This window comes from Athene cunicularia (genome assembly GCF_003259725.1).
Source record: "Athene cunicularia isolate RWA chromosome 1 unlocalized genomic scaffold, athCun1 chr1_part1, whole genome shotgun sequence".
In the NCBI taxonomy this organism is placed as follows: domain Eukaryota; kingdom Metazoa; phylum Chordata; class Aves; order Strigiformes; family Strigidae; genus Athene; species Athene cunicularia.
The window spans coordinates 119,714,779-119,730,411 of record NW_020799091.1 but is presented as its reverse complement, the minus strand read 5'-3'; the positions used below and the strand labels follow the sequence as shown (position 1 = coordinate 119,730,411).

The window sequence follows — 15,633 nt, the reverse complement described above, 5'->3', positions numbered from 1 at the left end:
TATACCTAAGTAAAATAAGACATACAGAAGCTATCAAATAGCATACTTCATAATTTTTATGAAACTTCTTTAAAAAGTCTCCTTTTTCCTCCAAAACAAGTAGTACATTATTAATTTTTGTTGTTTAAAAACAAAAACTGAAAATAAAACAGGTTCTCCCCCACATATTTATAAAAAAGAAAAAACCCCAACCCTAAACAAGTCCACAGATTTCTACAAATTCCAGGTGCATTTTCCTGTTTTTTTTATCTTGGTTGTCACCCATGTTAGCAACATAAACACGTTTCTTTTTAAAACATCTGTTTTCATTCCTTTTGCATTTGTGATGTCATTTACTGCAGTAAAGAAACTAGCTCAGATTTCTCAAGTTGTCAGGGTGTTAGTTGTTAACAGAGTACTAATTATGGAGGTTTTTTAAAAAACAAAACTAGTGCTCTTTTTATAACCTGAGAGTTTAACCTTGCATACTTTCCAAATTTAAGTAAGGTTAGTAAAGTATCTGTCCTTCTCCCCAAAATAAGCTACATTTGATGGCATAATGCAACCAACTTCGAAAAGAGTATTTCTTGATAATCTCACATTGGATTTACCATTTCAAAGTTAAATCACTAGACCGTAAAATCCCAGAGCCAGAAAAGTGAACAAAATTAAAACGTCATTTAGTCCATTTTTCCTTTTCCATTGAAGGATTAAGATCCCCTTAAGAGTACAGGCCGTAACCTGACGGATCAGTTGTTGAATTACAGTCCTCCAAGGCCCAACCATCCCTCTGAAGAGAGACCATACTTCTAAAAGCAAACATGGTGAGAGACGTTCTCCCAGGTTTTGACCAACCATTTTTCAATAGAAAGAAAACAGACTGCTTTCCTTCTAAGCATTTTTTGAGAACATAGTGTCTGGATCAAAGAGTTTTCAGCTGCAGGCCAAAGTATGCTCCTAAACAGACATTTTGGATGTCAAGAGAAGCCCTACAGGAGCAGGTTTGATTGGGACCTTCCCAACAACACCCTCCCTTGAAATTAATTATTCAACTCAAGACACAAAATTAACTGAGGAAACACGTGTTTTCTCCACATCACATACAGTTTGACAGAGTGCATTTTGCCTACAATTGTGCACAGATGCATGCGTGAGGTAGAAACACATCTTTGACTAAAGTTAGCAGGTTACCTCAGCATGCGCTTCACACTGGAAACACTATTTTGGATTATGCCTCTTTTCAGGATAGCTATTCTTTTCACTAAGCAGTAAATCTTAAATTGCATTAAGCCATAAACATTCTTACGAACTTAGCATGGTAAAAAAGTCCTCACAACTGAATATAAAATACAGAAGGATTTCCATTTTTCCTCTTTTAAAATAAGAATAGGAACGAAGGCAGGCTTGTGATTCTTCATCCAGATTTTTCCCTCTATTCCTTGGCAGAGAGGCTCTGAACCTCACACATCACCTTCCACTCCCTCAGAGAGATCTTTGGACAAACATTACGAAGGAACTACAAGATATGGACTACATAAAGAAAAACTGAATAAATGGAGCATACATTTCTGTCTTTAAATAAATCAGTCCCTCAGAAGTTGTGTACCAATTATGTGGCTAACGTTAGGGCAACAAATTTTCCCTTGCCCTCCTATTGCCATATGCCTGTCATTTTTTTCCTACAGTTTCCACTCACTGTTTCAAACATATGTTGCCACTTAAATGCCAAGAAAGGAATCTCTGAATTACCCCCTTCATGTATGATGAAATGGCAGACTGAATGGAGCCAGAGAGAGCACCATTAGCAGTTATTCACACTTCTGTTTTCTCTTAACTTCCTCTTCTCCAAAGTTTATTCCTCCTATGCAAGGGGACGGAGAACTATAAAGCCATCCATGACTCATGCTGCAAAATATATAGCTGCAGCCATGGACCACAGTAGCAAATTTTTTTTTTTTTTTTTAAGGCCACCTTAAATAAACTTTTTCTCCTTTCAGTTTCCAGATGGAGGATTCTTTTGTGAATCGCTTACCCAAGCATCAACAGTGGTGATCCAACATTCTTTTCTTGTAAACTCACTACTCAGTTTACCAGTGGTTTGCAGCCTCTCGTCCTGCAACTCCTGCTTGCTGGGGTCAGCCTGGGTGCACATTTCACTGTTCCAGAGCAGTGGACCTCTAAAAACATCTACAGCACTACTCACACTCCTTTTTTTCTCCTCAAGGGAAGACCATTAAAAGATAAAAGTCATGCATATAATTATTCAAAGAGGGGAAAAATTCAAAGAGGGGAAAAAGATGAATGGAGGGAAAAACCAAGATGCACAAACAACCAAAAAGCAAGTCAGTTTGAAAAATTACATTCCCACAATGCCAAGGCATCCATGCTCCTCAGGGTGGTTCTTCTGGCACCCTGAAAATCCAGCTAAGTAACACTCTATAGGGATGCAATATCTTCATACAGCTATCCCTTAAAATGGATGCCAGCAAACACCTTTCAACCTTACTATCATTAAACAGGTGTGTAACAAAGTTAGTCCATCATGAAATATTTTTTTAAAGCTGGTTACAAATAACCAAGTGTTTCCAAAAGGAGTTACTCTATGACAAACACTGCAAAACTAGGTGTCTTGGATAGTTTCAAGAGAAATTACAAAAAAAACACTCTCTTTCATGAAATAAAAAGTATTGCTATGAATTTGAATACTCAAAACGAAGTTCAAATGAATTCAAAATGAGTTCAACAAGGCCAAGTTCCTGCCCATGGGTTGGGGCAATCCCAAGCACAGATACAGGCTGGGCAAGGAGTGGATGGAGAGTGGCCCTGAGAAGGGCCTGGCTGGGGGTATCAGTGGATGGAAAACTGACCATGAGCCAGCAATGTGCACTCACAGCCCAGAAACCACCCGTGTGCGGGGCTGCACCCAGAGCAGTGTGGGCAGCAGGGCAAGGGGGGTGGGGGGGGATTCTCCCCCTCTGCTCCACTCTCATGAGACCCCCCTGCAGTGCTGGGTCCAGCTCTGGGGGCACCAACAGCAGAAGGACATGGACCTGCTTGAGCGGGGCCAGAGGAGGCCACAGAGATGCTGGGGGGGCTGGAGCACGCCCCTGTGAGGACAGGCTGAGAGAGTTGGGGGGTTCAGCTGGAGAAGAGAAGGCTCTGGGGAGACCTTAGAGCAGCCTCCCAAGGCTGAAAGGGGCTACAGGAAAGGGGGGAGGGACTCATGATCAGGGGTGTAGGGACAGGATGAGGGGTAACGGTTTCAAACTGACAGAGGGGAGATTTCAATGAGACCTAAAGAAGAAATTCTTCCCTGTGAGGGTGGTGAGGCCCTGGCACAGGTTGCCCAGAGCAGCTGTGGTTGCTCCCTCCCTGGCAGGGTTCAAGGCCAGGTTGGACGGCTTTTGGGCAATCTGGGCTAGAGGAAGGTGTCCCTGCCTGGGGCAAAGGGGTGGGATTGGATGGTCTTTAAGGTCCCTTCCAACCCAAGCCAGTTTATGATTCTATGATAAAACTAATACCTTCACTATTTTCTTCTCTGACACTCCTGGACTGATTATGAGCAAAATTGTCATGTGGTAATGCTAGATTCTTTTTTCCAAGAAAAAAACCCTGAACCATATATTCAATGCCAGAAACTTACTTAAAGTACATAATTAGAGGCCAGAGAATTACCTTTTGTCTCCATTTAAATTCTCAAGAGTATAATAAAACCAATCAGGATGCACAGCCTGAAACCTGGTATTTTTAAATTTTTTTAAGGACACTGTTATTTACTTAAAGACATGGCTTCATGCTAAGAATGGAAACTACCCAACACATCTTCCTTTTACACTTTTTTTGTGATTGAGTGACACTTCCTGGACAGGCTTGGTTATTTTATCTGTTTTTTAAAAACAATTGTCATCCTGGGGGTTTTATGTTTGTTATTTTCAAGGTGTAGTATGACAGCAACTGAAATTCATATAGAATGCTTTTCCTTAATTCTCAGAGTAGTGGCCCCAAAATGGAATTATATTGTGTTGTTCTTATTCTTCTTCAGTGACACAGATTTCTGTCCTTACTGATACCAACCTTATCTTTTCTGGAAGTTAATAAGCAGTTATGGTATTTCTTGACAAACAAGTATAGTAGAACATAGCTCAAGCCCTCATATTTATGCCAATACAGCAGTGAAAACTGAAAAATTCTCAGCCACTTAATTCCATCACTAAAATGAACAAAAAGTGCCCTATCACACATGTAAATTTGTTTTTCAATTATAACTTTATTCAAAAAGCATTTAAAGAAAATGAACAGTCAGCAGGGTAAAGCAGCAAAGAGTGGGTCCCAGCAAGTTTCAAATGACCCGCTGTTAGCGAGGGGATGCTAGAGTTCTTTGGTCCTTTTGCAGAAACAGGAATATTCAGGCTTAAGTCAGAAGGCCAAATATACAGGAACGTCATGTGGCAAGCTCCACTGCCAAAGGAGAGAAATCCCACAGGCTGATGTTTTTCTACCAAAACCCAGGGTGAGGGGAAATCAAACACACATCAGTAACATGTATATTTGTCTCTCCAAATTAACTAATAGTCCTTTATTCCGATGTCCGATTCACAACTGGTGTAAGGATCACCGGGAGACTGAAACAGAACAATGCCTACATGAATAACTGCCAGGGAGAAAATGTCACACATGCACACCCCAGGCTTTTCCTAACAGAACTGCTGATAAGTAAATAGGATGCTAAGCACCACCTATTGCACATCCAATGGATAACAGTTGGAACACACATTTGTTTCATTTCAACAAAAATTTGAAAATTAACTATATTAATCATGCCTACTGAGTACTCATCCATGTCCTGTGGATGAATTTTTAAAAAATAAAAGTAAGAACTACACTGTCTTCTGTGAACAGATAAAAATACAAAGAAGTTTTAAGTATTCACAGTACATGACTTCCTTTCCACTTGAGGTTCCTCAGTATTACACACACTTATGTCCAAGTTGTCTTTGGAGTATCAAGATGAATATTTTGAGTCCAGCACTTTCAAAATCAGTATCTTGTGTCAAGACTTTACGGGAACATCGATCATCTGGAATTGATCTGGAGAAGAACTGGGGGATTCTGTGAAATGACCACATCAGATTTATTATCTCTGAGGATACACCGGGACAGGTACATTATCAAAAAAGTTGCCAACAAGTTTCCACCCTTCAGCAAATATATCTCAAAAGCAAAGTCAGTATTGAGGGATGACTCAAACTGGTGCCTAATTTAGTCTGGGAGCAGGGCAAAAGGGAAGAGAGGAGCATAATCCATGGCCTTCAGTTCAGTCAATCTTTCAACTGAAAAACACCTTCTGGTCTGAAAGAGAGGCATACCCAAAGGCTGACTAGCAGATTTAATTTGAAAGTTTGGTGCAATTTTACCCTGAAGCCATGCATAGAAACTACATTAAGACAACACAGGAAATCACCTGCAGATCATCATAACATAAAGCTCAGACTTGTAAATGGGTTTTGGGTTTCTTTTTAATGTGGTCTCATTTCCCACAGACTAGGGACTTACCTATTTATTTTATTTAAGATGAGGTTTATGAAGTCCAGGTTCATTAAAACTAGACTGAGATCACACAAAATACCATGACAATCAATAAAAGACTAAACTTTCATATAACTTTCATATAGCTAAAAAAAAAAAAAAAAAAAGCAAGCCTTAGTAAAAAACAGATCAGATCTGAATTGGGCTGATTAAAGTTGCCAGACACATAACAATAATTTTGTACATATGGTCCTTAACAAGTGAATAACTCTAAGAAGTGCTTAAATTAGCTTAGAAAGACAAATTTAATATTCCATAACCAAAAAAAGCTTCTTTCCAGTATTTTTAAGTAGATCATTTTCCAATAAATTAAAACCACAGACTGAGTGGAAATTGGTCTGCCTCCTTTGAATTCATTAACAACAGGGGTTACATCACATGAAATTCCAGCAAATCTGTCTATAAACATATCTGTAAAACTCTTCTGGTTCTTTTTGTTCGTTTCAATACATTTAAATGCATTTACAGAAAGAAGGTGAACTCTTAACCAATTTAAAATCTGATTTTCTTCAGCTACACCCTTCCCAGTTGAATCCTATCCCCAGTCTATTATTTCACAGTGATAGGATGGAGAGGAAATGGTTAACTTTGCAAGATTACGACTTTCACATGGAACTGCCATTCAGCATTCCACCCTAAGGGTACAATCGACCAATAAAGACTTTGTTCTGATTACATAATGCGTACATTTGATATCCCACTTGAGAGCTCTTTTGGATGTAAAGACAACTATAGCATAGTGACTTTGCAAGTAAGATGATGTAATGTTACTTTGGAAGTAACAAAACATTTGAGCATGCTCACTTCGAGCCACACAATTCAGGACAAGCACATTTCAGTCTGAACTATTCAGTTGCTGGAGAGCTGCGTCTCCCTCTCTGTTTTGTTTGCTCTGTAGCTATTACAAACTTTCTGATGCCAAAAACAGAATCACAATTTTCTTCAAAACTAAACTTGTCACACAAAAAGTAGGTAACTTTAAGCAATGCATATGTCCAAAAGGCAGCAAAAGAACACATGTAAGATTTGTTCAATTCTTAAAAGATAAGTTATTTGTGAAAATCCAACTTGTATCAATACACCTGTATCTTAAGGGTTATGAAGGTGTTTAACTTGGGATTTACATTCAAATGTTGCAAGTGAACAATACCCATTACATTGTTTATCAAAGTAGAAACAGTAACAGCCTATGAATATGACCATGCACACATACATTCCGTTTTAAAAGAACTGTCACCTCATGGGGCTTTACCTAAAGTAAAACATTCAAATATTCACCAGGAGTATCACAAAAAAACCCTCAATAAAATTCTATTATCAACTCAGTGAAATCGGTCTCACTGAAAAGGTTAATATAAATAGTGAGAGACACAGAGCAACATCAGGGTCAGAAAATTAAGACAGACAAACAAATCAAGCCCAGAGCTCCACTGGAAAAACAAAGTAAACATTTTTCTTCACTGTCAAAGAGGTGACTATTTTCACTATCCTTAATGCCATGCAATTGACTGCAATAAACTGGTCCCATTTGAAATAAAAGATTCCTAAAATAATTCCATACAGAAACGTAAGACACAGACATTTTCTTTCTAAATTCGGACTAATGCCAAAGTTAAAAGTATGCCTTTGAGACCCTGTGTGGACTAGTTCCTGATTCTAGACTTCTCTTTCCCACTGACCTCCCCTAGGGAAGGGAATTGCAAACATAAGCCTCCCTGCATTCCAGTACAAATGCTAGAAGTGCCTCTTAATTGGTCCTTCCCAGTCACTCCACCAGACAGTGGCATCTTCACATGGTCTTCCCTTCACCTTTCAATAATCCACTCATGGATTTTCTTCTTTCAAAATGACAAAGGCAAACTAGAGCCTCACCTGACAAATAAAAGCTTCTTTTATTGCTTTTGGTTCCCGGATGCACTTAAAAATCAGAGACAAGCACAGAACAGCACGAGAAAAGACTTGTTAATATCTGGTGAGGTAAAGAAAAAAACCAACAAACCAAAAACTTTACAGGGTGATTGAGTTTAGTGTTCCCCTGCAAGTTCAGAAAAGAAACAAAATTATACTTGCAAAAAGATCCACAAACATCTTTTCCCATCTTCCTTTTGTATTACTTAAAATCCTAATGCTATTCCCTGAAGCCTGTAGGAATTCACTACCAAAAATGGGCAGTTTTCCTGCTTTTGAGATACACCTAAAATAGAGAAGATGCTTCCACAAAAGCATTTTCTGCAATACTGAAGCAAAAGTAGTGAGTAAAAGTTTAGCTAAACCACCCAAACTGTGACATCAATACGTGTGGAACACATACCAGTATGGCATTTAAAGATAAGGCATCACAAACTGCCCCCAGTCACTACTTCTACTAAAGAATTACTAGCTTGAAGAAATCAAAATCCTTTGAAACCATTGTCCATAAAAGCTCACAAGTATCCACAACTCCTCTGTCTATGTTGGTACATGCAAACTTTACCGAGCCATTCCCAAAAGGTCCGGAGGCGTTTCAGAACTTGATACCATTTAGACCCTGTTCTCCCTGAGCAAAGCCACCAGTACAGGTTCCCACAAGCCCTTGAGCTATAAGCCTTTCTGCTCCAGGGATATCTGTCCCCATCAGAACTGCTCCAAGAACTCTAACCACCCATCACACTGACCACTGAGCAAACTATACATAGCAACATCTTTTCAGCATGACTTGCACTGATTTAGATATTCATGGATAGCTATAAGTTAAAGCTCCACTTACATTCCCAAGCCCCAGGGTCAGAGGCATTTTATAACTCTCAAATAAAGTGTTTATTCTTGTCAAGCTCTGTATAACTTTAGGTCACTCTGGACACACCTTAGGGTTCTAGCAAAATAACTCCTCTTATTTTCGTAGAGTTGGATCCATGTATGCTCCTCTTTACTCAGCAGCAATATCAAGGACTGATCTGTTTTATGTGAGAATAGCCTTTCTTCATCTACTATGGGGATACTGAAATAAAAACAAATAAAACCAGAAAAATAGGGTCAAACAAAAACCTATCACAGAACAAAAAAAGAGTCACGTCACAAAACATGGACATATTAGAGTGGGAAAAACCAACTTGAATCAAATTCTAAAGAGGTCACACACAACTGGGTCTCATTTAACCAACACAATATAACTTCAGAAAATCCTTATTCTTTTGCAACTTCTAGTTCTAAGCCTCTGTTTATCATACATGGATTTCAGACACTTCTTTATGTATCACCCTGTAAGCTAAAGTAAGTGTTATTTTACACAAAAAGGCTTCAAGAAGCATCGTAAGTACCATGTTACAATAACTAAAATTGTTTTCTCCCTCTGGCCTTGCTACTGGCTAGAGTTATGCACAAATATTTACTTTATATATAGAGTTATGTACTTATTGGGAAGGGGATGGGGGGACATGTGGGGAACAGCCCAACGATTAACAAATTTAACATGCTTAAATCATTGCTTTGTAGAGTCACTTAAGAGTACTAAGGTCTATGGTATTTTGTTGTACTATCCTTGCTAGGTAAAACCACTTATATTGAAAAGATATGCAAGAGGAAAACTTGAAATTATATGTCCATTTAAGAAATCATCTTGTTTAATTTTTTCTTGAGTAATAACACAGTCTTCTTATAAGATAACCTAGCAATTGTAAAATGTCCCATGAGATTTCACGAAGAAACTACTTCTTTTCAGATTTCTCTTATATGAAATTGTATCAGTGCAACCAAGAATCCATCACATCTCTTCATTTAATCAATTGTACACAGTTCATCATGATCACACACTTAATATACACACAATTTTTAATGGACTGCAACTATCTAATTAATATTAATCTTTGTATTATGAGCTTCTGAGTTCACTGGCCAGAGCAAATAGAAGCCAGAAATGATGCTTCATCAGGATGCTTTCAACTAAGTTACCAAGGGGAAACAATATTAAAAGGAACAGAAACTTGATCTTTACAAACTAAAATAGATAACTAAACAAACAGATTAAAAATACTCAACAACTAAAAAAGAATAAAAAAATTTAAAAATAAAACCACAAAATAAAGCAGACCATAGAGCACAGGGGAAAACTGCAGGGAAGACTATTTGAAGAGCACAGGATTTTAGGGACTAAAAAGGAATTTCTGTCTTTCCTTTAGTTGCTAGAAGAGAATTTCCTTAAATCTTTTCTTTATGCTTGAAAACAATTTTCAAGCATGAAGCAACCCATAGGTTATTCAAGCATTTAGAAAGTCTCCTGGGAGATAACTTAGCCATAGTCCATCCTGTTGACATAACATCCAGAGACATGAGATCAAGAAAAGTGTTCCCAGAAAACAACACAACTTTAGTATTACTGACTTTAAGGTAACAGTTCTTAATACTGACATCTCTCACACAAGCTGCCATAAAAAAGCCAAATTAATACGCTTTTGTATCTATTTCCTCTCCTCATTCAAGTGTTTTGTGAATTTTTGTTGCAGACTCTGGACCTATAGAGTGTCTGAGTCTGCTAAATACATTTCCCCAAGCCCACGAGACTCCTTGAACAGTACCTGCTGTGGGCAAGACTAACACAAAGAACTACATATTACTACACACTAGGAGATCAAGAAATTCTGTAAATACTTTTCCAGACTAGAGAATGGAACCACACAACTAAGTCCCATTTCTGAGCTATGAATCTATCAGACTGGTTAGCAATTCTGAATCCCAAAGGAATCAAATGCTTACAAGTTACATTACATCCCTAGGAATCCACAGTCTAAAACGGGCTGTATAGGACACATTTGCCTCTGCACTATTTCAATACAGCTGCCTTGATCAGGTATCAAAATCACCAATAACTTAAAGCACTTTGCTTTAAACAGGGACTACAGCTACTGAAATTATAGAGAATAAGGAGAGCCTTTTGAAATGCATTTTTTAGCAGGAATCCTAAGGGGGGGGGGTTGGAAAAATTTATCAAGACAGAGAAAAATGTCTCTTATTCTGTAGGTTTCATAACATAAAAGCCAGCTTTTAGTGACCCAAAGAAGGGTCTGAGGCCCCAAAAGCATGTTTTTGTTTCACTCAGATATTGCAAGCAGTCCAACAAAAAAATATTTTCTCTCCTTGCAAGGTTTGCCTTCCTTAGAATCCATAGTCATCCTTTCACAACCTCATTACCTTTCAGACAAGCTCTCTTTTAACAGCTACATTTCCACTGGGTTAATCTGTAGGAGGCAAGAGAAGCCTACTCAAGAGAATTATAACAATGAAATGTAGGACTCATGATACATTTTGATCCTGAATTCTCTCTACTCAACCACTAAAAAAAGAAAAAAGTATGACAACTTTGTACTTCTCTATGTATAATTACCAATGGCTCCAACAAGCCTTCTGACAGTTCCTAAACTGCATTCAGCTAAACATGTGCCTCACAAGCTTGTACTCTCAAGGATGACCATGGACTCAAGTGTCTCCTGGAAAAATTGCAACCTGTAAGAAACGCAACGCACTGAATGGCAAATCCTTTCTACCCGTGCACTGGGCTTTGCACTCCGAGGCACTAGTGGAACAGCATCACACAGCAACAAGTGAAGAAACAGACGTGAGGGGAAAAGTGGAAGGGAAGAGATGGTTAATGATATGGACAAACTGAAAGAACATGCAATAACTCCATCTACTTCTTCACCTCTGCTGCATCAAAGTTTTGAAAGAAGCATCTTCCACTGACACCATGTTCAATTCATGTCTACGCAAAAAGTTGAGTCAACTTCTCGCAAACCTATGCGTTTATTATTCAAAGAAGAATTAAACTGCTCAGACAGAGGTTTGATTGTTTTGTACAAAATGTGATTAACAAAATCACAAGATTAGATTAACACGTACAAAAGATCTGAGACAGGGATTCATATGGAGTCAGACTTGAAGCTCAAAATGTTTCAGTCACACCATTTCCCTGAAGTTCTACAAGAAGAATCTTGCTTTGACTGAATTTCAGAGGAGATGGATGAAGAAAAGAAGGCAACTAATTACATAGTGTCACATTTTTTTTCCGAGGTCTAATGACTAAAGACAGACATTTAAAATATGTTCTACTTACAGGCATGTTCACAGACGTGGAACTTAGTACCTTGTAAGGTACCTCACCGCAACAGTCTTCACATGATTACAACTCACTTGTGCTATTGCATTAATACTGCAACGGTTATCATGCTTCCACAAATAGCCCAACTAGACAGGCACACCTGGGGAGGAAGGGGGGAGGAATCTCAGTGCACAACACCACAAACAAAACAAACCTCCAAGCCCAAACTGCTTCTTAAAATACACTATTGTGCAGAGTTTTCATAAACTAAAGAATGTTATCTCAATTCATTATTAAGAAGAGATTACTTGGCTATATATGGTTTATACAGACTAGATTAAGGCATACAAATTAAATTCTATTAATCTCTGTCCACGTTAAGTTCTGCTGTGCAAAAAATGTCTTTGTCATTAAAAATTATCTTGGTCCCATATACAAGAGGAAAACATCTCACAAGCACACATGGAGCACTTGCCAGTTCTCCTTAGGAAAGAAGTCATTAGTAGTTAAGAGATGCAGTCATCAACTTCTCACAGCGGCACCCAACAAAAAGGGATCTAATCATCCCTTAATATTTAGCTAGGAATTTTATTTGTATCTGCCAAAAAAGGGAGAATAATGGAATCTGCAAACAATAGGAAAGTCAGGGAAAATATTTCTTCCTGCTGCCAAAAAAATAAAAAACAAACAGTAATGAAGATATGAATCTCTTTCCATCCATGGTCCATAGTAAAAGACACATGAATCTAAAGAATGTTATCTTTAGAACTTTCCCGTTTCTCCCCCTCGCCTTCCACATGCAATTTATCAGTTGTCAGTGTACGTCAGACTGTCACTTAGCCATAATAGCCTCCATTTTTCTTTTTCTAATATTCAGAAATTAATTTATGCATTAGGTTATAAACCACTAAAACACTCTTTACTTATGAAATCTAAGAGGGTGTCAATCACAATACTAGGAGAAGTAATAAAGATAAATTGGACAGAAAATTTTTGAAGGATGCCATCAATCCAAGAAACAATTTTTCCACTGAGCTTATGTCAAAACTCCCACAGACTTCAGAGACAAGGCTGAGCATACATTGGGGAAAAATCCTTGAAGTCACATGCGTTATTAAAACATTAAACATCAGATCCCATTTATGCAAGTCATTAAAATTCAACCTGTCAATCTTGCATGAGCCTCAGTTCTCCAGGACCCCTTGCAAAGCTTAAGCAGACCATCTCCAAAAAAGCAAGAGGTTTTAAGTAATGCAAAATGCTAATAAAAGCTTCCACAGGATCTGTACTTCTGTAGGTCTCTATTTTTGGAATATGAAAGTAACCTAAAGGTTTATACCCCATGGAGGATTTCAAAAGCCTGAGATTCAACAATATCGACATGAAGTCAATGTGACCAAGAGCCCGATTCAGAAAAGCATTTCAATGTATCAAAATCAGACTTATGCTGAAGTCCTTTCCTTTTTCAACCAACATACACAGGACTATGTCTTAAGTGCTTTGTTGAACTGAGGCCCAAGTTCTAATTTCCTTTATTTATCTTAGATACAAAATGGCTAAAGGAAGGGGTCAAATGCTGCAATAGATAGGTTATGGGTTTAAGGATACTGGAACTACTGCTATGAATTGCCATGGGAAGAAAAAGGAAAGAGAAGTAGATGGAAGTAATGGGAGGAATTCAGCTAGTTTAAGATCAAGTCTAAGCAACAGCCTCCAAGTCTTTTAGCTTATTTGTCCTACCTTTTCCCTGCCTGCTACAATCTTCCATCTTTCCAGCTTCTATTTTTTTCAAGTAAAAACCTGAGTTAATGTGGGCACAAATAATGATACGAAACGACAAGCAGATTAGATGAAAGCCACTGCAAGGAGGCTGCAGAAAGCAGACCCACATTTCCAGGGGATGCACCAAATTATCAAGTAAGATTTTCGTTAGGTCTCTAATTTCTACAAATCCACAGCTTCTTTTGCTGTCACAATACTTGCAAATGCACCGGTTCAGAACAATTATGTCTAGTAACTAAGGAAACCAAATTCGTTTTCAGGGAGCAATGGAGAATGAGGCAGGCATATCTGTCTGTCCAAAGGCTTTTTTCCCCCCCTTGTGAAGTTCACCAGTGTAGGATTCCACCTACAGATCCTAGAAGACACTGTATAATAGCAGCAAAGGAAGGCTTCTCAGCAACTCTTGTTTGTTGCCTCAGATATAAATAAGCTTTTCATGTTATAGTAACCCCAAACTTGGAATTTTTAATTCTATAGTTTCTTAACTGGGCTTGTATAGTACTGTACTCTGTCCTTTATTAAGTTGTGACAATATAAGAGAAGGAAGACAGGTCATTACACACTCAGCTGATGCTCTTTGATAAAGTTGTTTTGCAGAAGGTCACAGATGTGCACTTTTGTACAGCAGAAAAAAATTAATTAAGAAACTAAGAGTTCATACTTTGGCCACCCCAGATGTAAACACAGACATATAAACAGGAGGATCTGCATTCCCTATTCCCTGCTCTAGCCTGCCCCCACACTGCCAATAAACTTAATCACCAGCACTATCTGAGCTGTGTTCCTCACAAGGCCAGACCAGAGCTGTACTGCAAGGATGGATTTTTGATTACCAGCTTTTGAGAAGCCCTCTTCTTCAAAGCTGTTTATGGTCTACAACAACTCCTCATGTGGGAGGACAAAAAAAAATTGCAGTTTTCATCTAGAGATAGACTAAAGATAGAGGGTATGGCAGGTGAAGGGGAAGATGCAGAGAAAAAAAATTGTAAAGGGAAGGAAAGAAAAAAAATCAGCCAAGTAAAATATAGAAACAGTAGTTTTCGCCCTAAGCATTTGTGTGCTTACACATATATATGTAAAAAAAATTGCTTGTACATTTAACTCCTAGCTACCTTTCACAGATCTACTTACCTGACACCCCTGCAAATCTTAACTGGATAGAGCATCCTCCACAGCCTGCTCCAAAACCTTGCACCCACTGTTGTCCCGTCTTTTTAAACTGAGTCCCAGCAGAAAGTGTGACTGTATCTGGAATCAACTACATGCTCCCCAAACCAGGGTCACCTGGAGGAGCTTTGACGCAATTCAAATGATACGCATTGACATAATGCTTTTGAGAACAGCTATACAAAATGTTAGTTCCCGAAAGCATTAGCCAAGCAACCGAACAGTCCAATTTTAGCTAAAGGACAGGTTATTTTTTTTGTGTGGATTTGATTACTAAATCTCCCTAGAATGGGAAATAAAATATTATCCTGGTCTGTCCATTGGTACACTCGAATAAGACATTTCATTATCTCCGAAACCATTTTGGCAGGGTCAGTATACAGGTACTGCACTATTAAGTAGATCTGGAAGCTTTCTGATCAAGCACCCAAATCTGAACTTCTTCAGAAACTTAAAAGGGGGACACCGTAGGATCAGCCCTACACACAAGTAGAACATTTCTGAGTATATCTTTACCCTGTCACAGTGCAAAGGGCTGGCTGCAATTTTCCAACTAAAGAGTAAGTATATATTCAGGCTACTCAGGGTAAATATGTGCAAGGTAGCCAAAAGATGTCTGTCTTTTTTATGAACTGCAAACATTTCAATCACCATTTGTCAGCATAGCTAGAGACAACACCCCCAAATAAGCAAATTGCCTTATGTTAGCGTTATGTTCAAGTATAATAAAACATACAGAAAGCAAGAAGTATAACAGCTTAAGCTACACCTAAGTTTAGCTGAAAACTGCAAATAAATGAATTGTGGATGCACCTACTTTAACAGAGCTGCACAAAAGAGTGTAAAAAGCCTTTCCATGGTCTAGTTTACCCATCAATACAAAAGGAGTTTATTTCATTAACTCCTGTTAACCCTCAGTGGAATTTCAACAACGAGTTTTGTGCCTACTTCAAGTATTTCTTCTTTGTGTTGTCAACTTTATTCAGGGTATACACTGAAGGACAGAGATATATTTTAAGCTCTTCAATCTGAAACCTACTTTTTGGCTTCCT

At 38.3% G+C, this 15,633-nt stretch overlaps 2 protein-coding genes across 4 annotated transcripts in view; one reads left to right on the top strand and one right to left on the bottom strand.

Moving 5' to 3' along the window:
* Window positions 1–15,633, bottom strand: part of CMSS1 (cms1 ribosomal small subunit homolog) — a 247,164-nt gene that overhangs the window by 191,308 nt on the left and 40,223 nt on the right. The window lies entirely within an intron of this gene.
* FILIP1L (filamin A interacting protein 1 like) overlaps window positions 1–15,633 on the top strand; it is a 142,655-nt gene that overhangs the window by 105,617 nt on the left and 21,405 nt on the right. The gene's annotated exons all lie outside the window — the stretch shown is intronic.